The sequence below is a fragment of the Molossus molossus genome, unplaced genomic scaffold (genome assembly GCF_014108415.1).
Source record: "Molossus molossus isolate mMolMol1 unplaced genomic scaffold, mMolMol1.p scaffold_m16_p_7, whole genome shotgun sequence".
Classification (NCBI taxonomy): domain Eukaryota; kingdom Metazoa; phylum Chordata; class Mammalia; order Chiroptera; family Molossidae; genus Molossus; species Molossus molossus.
The window spans coordinates 100,263,712-100,276,593 of NW_023425401.1; positions in this window are offsets into that span (position 1 = coordinate 100,263,712).

Sequence of the window (12,882 nt, forward strand, 5' to 3'; positions counted from 1 at the left end):
TAAGTCGAGTGACAAGGGGTTGGGGCAAGGAAAGCCAGCAAACCGAGAAGATGGCCGACCAGCATCCTAAAGAACCATCTTAGAAAAGTACAGCCCTGGCCGGTTTGGCTCTGCGGTGAGAGCGTCCGCCTGCGGTCCGGAGAGACCCGGGTTTGGTTCCCGCTGGGGGCATGTACCTTGGTTGCAGTTTGTCCCCGGCCCTGGTTGGTCGTGCGGGTGGCAGCCACTCGATGTGTCCCTTTCACATTGATGTTTCTCTCTCTCTCTCTTCCTCTCTCTCCCTCCCACTCTGTCTGTACAAAAAATGGAAAAATGTCCTCGGGTGAGGATAAAAAAAAAAAAAAAGAAAAGTACAGAATTCAGGCTTCTTTTATGTCAGGGGAAGGGGAAAACAGGAGGGGTTTGAGTTCACAAGGTGATTGATGACTGCAGACATCTGGATGCCAGCAAGGGTCCGATGAAGATGGTGAAAATTTTTGCTTTTGGTCAACAAACTCCAGTTGCCATGGTCCCAGTCACAATGCTCCAATAAGTCTTTTGATGAACAATCATTATTTTTGTACCTACTTCCCTTATCTCCTTGGGGAGGTAGCTTTGAGCAGGGAGGCTGTTTTAGTAATTCCTAGGCTATCGATTAGATTCCTTTAATAATTAACATGTCTATGAATAGGATTAAGCAAAAATTGCTAACCAGCATGTTATGGAAACTTGAACAAGATAGAATCTGAAAGACTGATTTCTTTATCCTATTAAGCAGAGAATAAAAGAAAAAGTATATACCAGATACTAGTTTAAAACAGTACACATTTGCCTTCATTATAAACAGCAGGTCGGATATTCTCAGAAATAGTAAAAAAAAATTATATTACAAAAAACAGGTGTTGGTGAAGCTGTCTGGTTGGAACCCTTGGGAGCTCATATGTAGATGCTGGCCCAGAGCAGCGGGAAGAGGACCATGAAGAACAGGTCGGGGCCACCAAGCAGATGAGGAACTCTGTAGATGTGCCGAGTGTACTCGGTGGATATGACCTCATAAACAAAGAACCAGGTGGTAAAAAAACATGCCAATGCAAACAGTACCACGGTCCGATGGGGGAAGACAGACAGCTTCACTGGGTGGGTATATCTGCTCATAGCCTTGAGCATCATTTTGCCAGGCACAGGGTAATCCCCCGGTTGGCCAACCAGTAGGACAGATTTTCTTCAAGCTACTGCAGTAGGGGAAAGACATCTTGGTATAGAACTGAGCTCAACTCACAATACAGCAAAGACAACTGGGGATTTGTAGCCAATATGCAGATTGAAGGGGTCAGTGAATGGAAAAATACTAAGAGGAACTTGATTAGACATCAAGGGTAGGGGGAATTCTTGCTAAACTGGCCTAACAAGATTTTTGCTAAAGGCAAGCCAAGGAACTAGATATCAAGGGTGAGGTATGAGGAATTTGATCAGATAGCCAAGATAGGAGGTTTTCACTGACCTGACTAAGCAGGATTCTTGTTAAAAGTGGGCTCAGTAGTCATGAAAAAACAAGCTCCGGGCCTAGATGAGCAGAGGGCCCAAGGAGCCTGACCAAAGTTCTTAACTGGGCTCCAGTAATATTGACTTTGTTCCTCCAGCCTTGGAAACATGTTTACTTCATGCTGTTACTCATCTCTGAGTTGCCTCACCAGTCTTTGTTTGGTTTCTCAACATTTTTATCACTTGTGTAATCAACTTTCTTCCACTTCGTTGTTGTTGTTACACTTTTTAATGAAGTATAACATACATACAGAAAAGTATATAATCCTAAGTTTATATGAATCCTAAGCTTGAAGAATTTTCACAAAGTGAAAACATACCCATGAAATCATCATCCAGATCAAGAATTAGAACCTGAGCAACATCCCAGAAACCCCTCGCTTGTCCTCTTACAGTCAGAACTCTGCCAAGCAAGCCATGGCCGATTTGGCTCAGCATTAGAGCATCAGCCCATGGACCAAAGAGTCCTGGCTTCGATTCCAGCCAAGGGTATGTATCTCAGTTGCGGTTTGTCCCCAGCCCCAGTTGAGATCGTGCAGGAAGTAATCATTCGATGTGTCTCTCTCACATCGATCAATGTTTTTTTCCTTTCTCTCTCCCTCCCACTCTGTCTGAAGATAAATATAAAAATATCCTCAGGTGAAGATTAAAAAAACAAAACTCTGCCAAGATTATCCTTCTGAGGTCATAAATTAGCTTTGCATATTTTGGTTTTGTATACAAATAGAAAAATACTATACATAATTTTCCCCCCTTTGGTAGGTGCCCCTAGCGGAAACCGAACCCAGGACTCTGGTCTGTAGGTCAATGCTCCAGCTGCTGAGCCAAACCGGCCAGGGCTCTATGAACATTCTTGTATGTTGCATTTGATGAACATGGTATGCATTTCTCTTGGATATAGATATAGAAGTACAGTGATACCTCGGTTCTCGAACATAATTCGTTCCAGGAGGACAGTCGAGAACCGAATTGTTCGAGAACCGAAGCAATGAAACCCAATAGGAAATAATGGAAACTGGATTAATTCGTTCCAAGCCCCAGAAAATGCCTATTTACTGGCCTAATTTGTATATAATATGTAGAAAAACATAAGTCTCAACAAGAAATAAAAGTGTACAGTATGTCTAAGGGTTAAATTCAGTGTAAAGCGTGACTCTCTCCACAAAGCGTGACTCTCTCTGCACTCACACTGATGACGCGAGCAAGGCGCGCTGGGCCGAATGAACGCCATTCGGCTCAACTTGGCTCATCTCGGAAGTTCGAGTTCCAAATATTTGTTCGGATTCCGAGACAAAAGTTTCTCGAATCTCCTGGTCGAATACCGATTTGGTCGAAAACCGAGGCGTTCGAGAACCGAGGTATCACTGTAGATGTAGATGTAGATAGATAAAAATAGATAAAGATAGACTGAAATAGATAGAGATAGAGATCGTGATAGGGAAAGAGGAGTGCAAATGCTGGATCCCAGATGTGCTTATGTGCAATTTAGTATATGCTGCCAGTTTTACCAACGTGGCTGTACCAATTGACAACTCCATTCAAAGTAATGAGAGTTTCATTTGCTTCCTATCCTCATCAATACCTTTTTATTGTAAACATTCCTGTGGATAGACAGTACCACTACATTATGATTGAAATTTGCATTTCTCTCATAAATAATGAGGTTGGCCACCTATTTATTTATTTATTATCCTTACTCGAGGACATTCTTTCATTTCTTGTTCGGGTAGAGTGGGAGGGAGAGAGAGGAAGAGAGAGAGAGAAACATCGACGTGAAAGGGACACATCGAGCGGCTGCCACCCGCACAACCAACCAGGGCTGGGGACAAACTGCAACCGAGGCACACGCCCTTAGTGGGAACCAAACCCAGGTCTCTCTGGATCGAAGGCCGACACTCTAATCGCTGAGCAAAACTGTCCAGGGCTGTCCACCTATTTATATTATGTCATTTCAAATTCTTGTCTCATTTTGGTTCAAAGAATTTTATTTCTGCCCTGGCCGGTTTGGCTCAGCGGTTAGAGCGTCGGCCTGCGGTCCGGAGAGACCCGGGTTCGGTTCCTGCTAAGGGCATGTACCTCGGTTGCAGTTTGTCCCCGGCCCTGGTTGGTCGTGTGGGTGGCAGCCACTCGATGTGTCCCTTTCACATCGATGTTTCTCTCTCTCTCTCTTTCTCTCTCTCCCTCCCACTCTATCTGTACAAAAAATGGAAAAATGTCCTCAGGTGAGGATCAAAAAAAAAAAAAAAGAATTTTATTTCTTTATTAATTTTAGAGAGAGAGGAAGGGAGAGGGAGAGAGAGAGAGAAACATCGGTGAGCAAGAACATCAACTGACCACTGCCTGCATGCTCCTAACTGGGGATTTGACCCACATCCTGCGCATGTACTCTGACTGGGAATTGAACCGGTGACCTCTTGGTGCATGGGTCAATGCTCAACCACTGAGCCACACTGGCTGGGCTCATTTCAGTTTTAAGTATACATTAAAGTTTCTTTTTCTTGTTTGATTGATATATCTAAAATGAGGAATAATACATTTAATGTATTTTTTCTTTTTCTTCTCCCATCCATTTTCTACTTTCTTATCATACCTGACATTTAAAATCTTTTTATTCCGCCCTGGCCAGTGTGGTTCAGTTTGTTGGAACATTGTCCTCTATACCAAAGGGTCACAGATTCAATTCCTGGTCAAGGCACATTCGGGAGGTAACCAATTGATGTTTCTCTCTCTCTCTCTCTCTCTCTCTCTCTCTCTCTCAAATCACTTTAAAAACAATATTTTTTTAAAAGTTTATAAAATGTTGCCCTGGCCGGTTTGACTCAGTGGTTAGAGCATTGGCCCGCAGACCAGAGAGTCCCGGGTTCGGTTCCCACTAATGGCATGTACCTTGGTTGCAGTTTGTCCCTGGCTCCAGTTGGGGTTGTGTGGGTGGCAACCAGTCGATGTGTCTCTCTCACATGGATGTTTCTCTTTTTCTCTTCCCCCCTCTCTCCTTCCCGCTCTATCTGAAGATAAATGCAAAAAAAAATGTCCTCAGGTGAGGATTAAAAAAAAAAAGTTTATAAAATGTTTATAATTTTATTTTTTTATTTGTCAGCCTTAAATTATATGCATTGACTCTTAGGAAATATAAATAAGTTAATCACTGAACTTATGCCTCAGAATTTCTATCCCCTTTCCCCTCCTTATTTTTGGTAGTTACATTGTTTTCAGAGTGTACATTATTTACATTCTTATCTATAACTCTAGTTCTCATAGTCTCAGTTTGAGGTCTAGAGTTGAATATATTCAATGTTCCTTTTCAGTCCATTTGTAATAGTTTCTTCCATCATATTCTGAATGATTATAATTCATCCTCTGGAAATTTTCTTAAGAAAGTTTGTCAGGCATAATATTTCTCGAATTATTGCATGTTAAATCATCTTCTGCTTTTAAGCTTGAAAGACAACATGATTGGATTTAAAATCTTTGGTCTACATGCTTTCTTTCCATGTTATCTTGAAAATGCCACCTAATAACTCCTCATATTGCATACTGACAACCACACATCACTTTCCCCTGGGCCCCAAGGGACACACTGCTCACTACAAATATGGTGGATATGTGACTCTGTCTATAATTTCACCTATTCTCTCTAATCAACCTGGTTTCAAGAAGTCTGCCATGAGCCCTGTTCCTTCCAATTTCTTCACTTATGGCTGAAAATGAGGGATGCAGTTATCTGTACTTCAGATTGAGCCTCCCGCCATTAGGATAGTATTATTGCTCGGACATTCTGAGACCTACCACCACTGGGCTCTTTTGAAATTCATTCTGCTTTTCCACTTGACTTTCTTTCTTGAAGCTGCTGCCAAACTCAGTTGATTCTGAAGGCTTTACATGTATTTTGGAGTATGCAGATTCAATATGTCTCATAGTTTCACTGAAAATGGAACACTCAGGGTTTCCTTTATTCTTCTATTGCTTTTGCTTTAAATTTCCAGGTGTAAAAGAGTAAGCCATGCCCTGGCCAGTTTGGCTTAGTGGTTAAAGCGTCGGCCTGCGGTCCGGAGAGACCCGGGTTCGGTTCCCGCTAAGGGCACGTGCCTCGGTTGCAGTTTGTCCCCGGCCCTGGTTGGTCTTTGGGTGGCAGCCACTCGATGTGTCCCTTTCACGTCAATGTTTCTCTCTCTCTATCTTCCTCTCACTCTACCTGAACAAAAAAGTGGAAAAATGTCCTCAGGTGAGGATAAAAAAAGAAAAAAAGAAAAGAGTAAGTCATGTTCACGCTGAAAAGCCCAGAAACGGACTTTGAAGAAAACTGGAGGTAAGGTTCCAAAATCAAAGCATGAGAAAAAGAATCATAAGTTTCATCCTTCTGACAACATGTTAGGAAACCTAACAATGTACTCTGAGGAAAGATGAGATTAATATTTCTAATTAAAAGTCAATATAAGTCCGGCCAGCGTGGCTCAGTGGTTGAGCATCAACCCATGCATCATGAGGTCACCGTTCAATTAATTAGGCTAATTATAAATGCACGAATTTTATGATTACCTTTGAAGTTTTAAAAGGACTTAATATTGTAATCATTTCAACTGTCTTTATACATTTAAAATATTCCATTTTCTTTTTAAGTATTCCAATGGTCTAATGAAAACAAGCTTTCCCAAACACTTCTATAATTTATAAATCTGATATTTTATTTTATTTTATTTTTTTTTTATCCTCACCTGAGGACATTTTTCCATTTTTTGTTCAGGTAGAGTAGGATGGGGAGAGAGGAACAGAGAGAGAGAGAAACATCGACGTGAAGGGACACATCGAGTGGCTGCCACCCGCACGACTGACCAGAGCCGGGGACAAACCGCAACCGAGGTACATGCCCCTAGCGGGAACCGAACCCGGGTCTCTCGGGACCGCAGGCCGACGCTCTAACCGCTGAGCCAAACCGGCCAGGGCTAAATCTGATATTTTAAATTGTTAAATATTTGGAATTTGAATCCTAATTATATTAACTATACTAAGAAATTGCTCTATTACCCATTTTAAATTGTAATCTCAAGGTTGCGATGCAAAATTACTCCCTAAAGTACCAAGTTAGTTATTGAAACATTGCATATGTTACTGAATTAAAGTGGTTCTATAACAGAGAATAAAGAATATATGATCTTTTACTAACCAAAATAAATGTACTAACAAGTCTGTTGAAATAGAAGCAGGAAAAACAAAATTTTGCTAACAACCTTTATTTTAGACTCTATTTTAGTACATTGCAGAAACCAGTAATTTTAGTTTCTGTCCAGATAGGAGCTGACCAACCACAGGAATTCTGCTGATGCAGATCTATTCAACACACTGATATCAAGATTCTTATCAAAACCAGCTAGAATATTGCATGCGGGTACCTACTTTCCCTCTCTTTCCTTACAAAAGTAATTGGTTTGACCTGAGATGTTAAGATGGTTTTTAGGACAGAAACCCACCGTTTTCTTGGGTTGCTGCTACCTGAATAAACCTCTTTCCTTTTCAACAGCACGTGTCTCGTGAGTATTGGGTTTCATCATGCCAGGCAGCCCAACCTGTGTTCAGTAACAGTTTGCCTGTGTGTATCAAAGCCCAATAAAACATGAACAGAAGTTTGCAGCAAAGAAAGTAAAGGTTTTTTTAAGGAATTGGCACCAAGCCTGATAACACAGGTGAGTTGGTGGGCTAAGACATGGCTCCCCAATGACCTGTGGGGGATAGATTATATAGGGAAAAAATAATTAATCATGGTGACTAAGGGAGCTGAGGTTGTGGGCTCTACTGATTGTTTGGGGCTAGGATAGAGAGTAGTTTATCATTGGATCAAGTCTTGATGTCAGACATAGTGTCATTCTGTCTGGTTCATGAGGGTGTGGTCAGTAGGGTAGGTCTGCTTTCATGGGCCTAGGGCTGAAACACAACTGAGGTCAAAATGTTATCTTTAGTTTGATGGAAATTCTGTTCCCTTTATCAACAGACCTCAGGCCTTTTCTTAGGACAGTTTGATGCTGGCCAGAGCCTCATGATCTAAGGATTTAATGATTAAGAGAGTGGATGTAGAGGGATCTGGTTGAAAAAAGGCAAGTGAGATATGGTGCTATTAGACTGGACAAAGCTAGCTTGAATTAAGGAGAAAATTACATTAAACAAATGAAGTTTCTACATGGTTACACATATGCATAGATAATTTCCAAACTTAAAATTATCAACTGTGTCAGTTCAATTTGGTTCATCCTCACTGTATTTAATTCTAAATCTTCATGGGGTGTGCACTAAGGAGATACATTTGGTGTGGTTGTAGCTGGCTGAGATAGTATATCAACCAGACATTTAATTGAAACATGAGATTAGATAATTAGAGAAATTTAACTATGGACTAGGTTTTAAGTTATATTAAGAAGTTATTAGTTTTTAGGTGTAAATGTTATTGTAATTAAGTAGAAAATGTCCTCCTTTTGAGATAACTAGTGAAATACTTAGGGGTGAAATGATTCAATGTCTCTATTTTACTATAAAATACTTTTTAAAGTTAAAAAATATGGCAAGAAATAAATAATTATTAAACCTGTAATGGACATATAAATGTTTATTATAAATGATAATATATTTTTGAAGTGCCTATCACTCATACATTTTGCAGAACTAAACCATTTTAGAAAACCAAATGTTTAATTTGGCCTAAATTTATTAACAGCTTATGGGGGAAAAGGTCCTAAAATGCACATTTAAAAATATTATAGAATTTTATTCTTAATTTCTTTTCCTTTTAGCTCAATGAAGCAAGGCAACTCTAAGCTAGTAACAAGTGTGTAAGTTAATAGTCACTGATAACTAACTCTTTTTTTTTTTTTTTTTTTATCCTCACCCGAGGATATTTTTCCATTTTTTGTTCAGGTAGAGTGGGAGGGAGAGAGAAGAACAGAGAGAAAGAGAGAAACATCGACGTGAAAGGAACACATCGAGTGACTGCCACTCGCACAACCGACCAGGGCTGGGGACAAACTGCAACCGAGGTACATGCCCTTAGCGGGAACCGAACCCGGGTCTCTCAGGACCGCAGGCCGACGCTCTAACCGCTGAGCCAAACTGGCCAGGGCACTGATAACTCTTTTTTTTTTTTATCCTCACTCGAGGACATTTTTCCATTTTTTGTTCAGGTAGAGTGGGAAGGAGAGAGAGGAACAGAGAGAGAGAGAGAAACATCGATGTGAAAGGAACACATCGAGTGGCTGCCACTCACACAACCAACCAGGGCCGGGGACAAACTGCAACCAAGGTACATGCCCTTAGCGGGAACCGAATCCTGGTCTCTCTGGACCGCAGACCGACGCTCTAACCGCTGAACCAAACTGGCCAGGGCTTGCTTTTTTTTTTTTAATCCTCATCCGAGGACATTTTTCCATTTTTTGTACAGATAGAGTGGGAGGGAGAGGGAGGAAGAGAGAAAGAGGGAAACATCGATGTGAAAGGGACACATCGAGTGGCTGCCACCCGCACGACCAACCAGGGCCGGGGACAAACTGCAACCTAGGTACATGCCCTTAGCGGGAACCGAACCTGGGTCTCTCCGGACCGCAGGCGGACACTCTAACCGCTGAGCCAAACCGGCCAGGGCTGATAACTCGTAATAAGGCTTTTTTAATACACTTACTAATAACTGAGTAAAATAATGCCTTCAATAAGTAGATAACAAATCTTTTTGCAAGTCAGATAATTTCCAATTATTTGCTTAACAAAATTGAAGGATTTAATTGAGTTGCTAGCTGATAATTTAACAAAAGCAATTTTCAACAAAGATAACTATAAAAAATAACTCAGAAAGCATCCAAAAAAATGGATTGGCATTGCTATAAGAAAACTCCCTCCATTTTAATCTACATATTTATGTAATCATGTTTTTCTTAATGCTTATGTCCATAAAGAAGAAAAACAGAACTATGATTGATACAGAACTCATTCTAGCACTAAGTAACAGTTTAGACACAGATAAATGAAATAATGGGGAAGGAACATCATTCATCTTCTTAAGAGATACCTTCCTATCAATTATTAATTTTTTATACTGGTAATTATTCATCAAAATGTAAAATAGTTATTCTTCTTTGATTAATTGTAAATTTATAGCTGTTGTACTGATAACCCAATCAAGAAATTTTTAATAGTAAGAATCAAATTGTCAGAAAATTTTTAAAATATTTTATATGTATACATATATGTACATATGTATGCAGATGTTCCTCAACTTATGATGGTGTTATGTCTGATAAACCTGTAACTTGAAAGTATAAGTAAAAAAGGCACCCATATTTTTAAATTTTTAAAAATTTATTTATTGACTTTAGAGAGAGAGGAAGGGAAAGGGAGAGAGCAATAGAAACATTGATGAGAGAGAACATCGATTGGCTGCCTCCTGCATGCCCCCCACTGGGGATCGGGCCCACAACCTGGGCATGTGCCCTGACTGGTAATCAAACCAGCGACCTCTTGGTACACGGGTCAACGCTCAACCACTGAGCCACACTGGATGGGCAAGGCACCTATATTTTTAGAATATCAGTTCATTCTTTTCTATATCTTTACTCCTTTTTTCCCCCAAGTACATGGAGAAAAAATATTGTTAGAAGACAGCAAGGACCAGACATGTTTATCTTTCTTATTTCATGTCTTTTATTTTTTTCCATATTTAATGAGTAAGACCTGGTTTCTGATGCTTTGTTTCAAGTAGCTCTAAAGAGTTTTCCTGACAACTACCTGTAGGGTATAGACAGGCACTCCTGATGACTTCATATTAGGAAGAATATGATGCCAAACTTTATATATATAAACATGGAAAAGGGCAGGTTATAAAATAGTATATTCAGCGTCAACCCAATTATATAAAAAGAAAATTGCAGCAGAGACATAAATGACTGAAACAATATCGAGCCCAATGTGAATGATGTTCATATTTGTGGATAGAGTAAGAATATTCTAGTAAAAAAGTATTTGATAAAAAGGCCTTACATTTTTACCTTCTATATTCGATAGTGCCTGCCTCTCTTGGTCCGAAATGCTGCTCAGAGACTGTTCATATATTTGGACTGTTGTGTGTAAAAAATCAGAGTAGAGAACTGTGTCAGTCAAAACAGATTACAGACAGTAGAAATTTAGCTCAGCACCAGACTACACTCAAATGATTAGAGAAAAATGTGCTTGCCAAAAAAACTTAAGCCCAAGTCTAGAAAGTGAGGAGAGAGAAAACTCACTGTAATGCCAAGTTAAAACTGTCAGATATAGGGAGTCCACAGTATGGCAGACAGATGGAGATGGGGGCAGATAGGACCTCCATCCTCCCTGAGGATCCCACAGCTGCACCTGAGAGTCCAGGCTTCTGTCCATCACATCATCCATAAGTGAAACCCAATTAAGGAGCTTTTAAAAAGCACAGGCATCTCAGCATCCCTATCCCTATAACGTGGAGCTGCTGCACACAGTACGTTTTCTCGGGGTTCCATGAGAACACCCGCCCCAGCATACGCATCTGCTTAGGAACCCCCAGTTGTTGCTTAGACTTGGACTTGAAATTTTATCTGGGGGCAAATAGCTTTATCTTCTTTTGTGGATATTTTCTGGATCATTTAAAGTGAGAAAGAGTGTGAATTTTTTAAATTGGGGGGCAGAATCCCCTCATCTTTTCATATTATTGGGTTTCCCTAAATAGCCTTTTGGGGGGACCATCTGTTATCAAGAAATTATTGAGAATCTCATGTTTTTTTAAAAATTGATTTGAGAGAGAGAGAAAAACATCAATTTGTTGTTTCACTTATTTATGCATTCATTGGATGATTTAAAAAAAAAAAAATCTTCACCCAAGGATATTTTTTCATTAATTTTCAGAGTGGGAGGGAGGGAGAGAGAAAGAAACATCGACACGAGAGACACACTGATTGGTTGCCTCCGGCAGGACCCCGACCAGGCCTGGAGCTCAAATTTCAATCGAGGTGTGTGCCCTTGACCAGAATTGAATCCACAACTCTTTGGTCCAAGGGTCATTGCTGTAACCACTGAGCCAAACCGGCCAGGGCATTGTCTGATTTTTGTATGTGCCCTGACCAGGGATCAAACTTGCAACCTTGGCATATTGGGATGATGCTTTAACCAACTGAGCAACCCAGCCAAGGCCAATTATTGAGAATCTTCATCAGTTTTCTGAAGTTCAAACATAACACAGCTGACTGTATTTTCTCCTTTTTTTACTTATTTCAACTTTCTCCAGTGAGCATGTAGTTACTTTCAAGTACAGAAAAATTAATGTCATTAATTTTTTAAAAATATTTTTAACTGCCTTGGCCAGTTTTGCTCAGTGGTTAGAGCGTCAGCCCATGGACTGGAGAGTCCTGGGTTCGGTTCCTACTAAGGGTACGTGCCTTGGTTACAGTTTGGCCCTGGCCCTGGTTGGGTCGTGTGAGTGGCGGCCATTCGATGTGTCTCTCACATTGATGTTTCTCTCTCTCCCTTCTCCCCCTCTCCCTCCCACTCTATCTGAAGATAAATGCAAAAGTGTCCTCGGGTGAATATATATATATTTTAATATATATATATATATATATTTTTAACTGATTTTTGGAGAGAAAAGAAGGGAGAGGGAGAGAAGCATTGATATGAGAGCAAAACATCAATCAGCTGCCTCCTACACACCCCCTACCAGGGATTGAGCCTGCAACTGGGCATGTACCCTGACCAGGAATTGAATTGACAACCTTTCAGTACACCGGACAATGCCCAACCAACTGAGTCACACCAGGAAGGGCTAATGTTGTTATTTTTTATATTTCATTACCAATTTTTATTGCTTTATTTTTTTATATAAAAAAATCCCTGGAGGTGGGTGTCCCTTGGTTTGAGCGCTAGAATGAATAATGAAGGGGGTTTTGGCAAATACAGTTGTCCAGAGCATGAATTGAGTGAGAAATTTCTCTAAAGCACAGATTTCTAAGTGTTTATAAGGACTATAAGGCCTATTTCTCCCAGCTTCTTAGGCCTTGGACAAATGCCTACAATTTTGTAAATTCCCACAAATAAGGGAAATAATCTAACGTTCCAATAGAAAATAAAGAGAAAAAGAGCCCTGGCCGGTTTGGCTCAGCAGTTAGAGCGTCCGCCTGCGGTCCGGAGAGACCTGGGTTCGGTTCCCGCTAAGGGCATGTACCTCGGTTGCAGTTTGTCCCCGGCCCTGGTTGGTCGTGCCGGTGGCAGCCACTCGATGTGTCCCTTTCACATCGATGTTTCCCTCTCTCTCTCTTCCTCTCTCTCCCTCCCACTCTGTCTGTACAAAAAATGGAAAAATGTCCTCAAATGAGGATAAAAAAAAAAGAA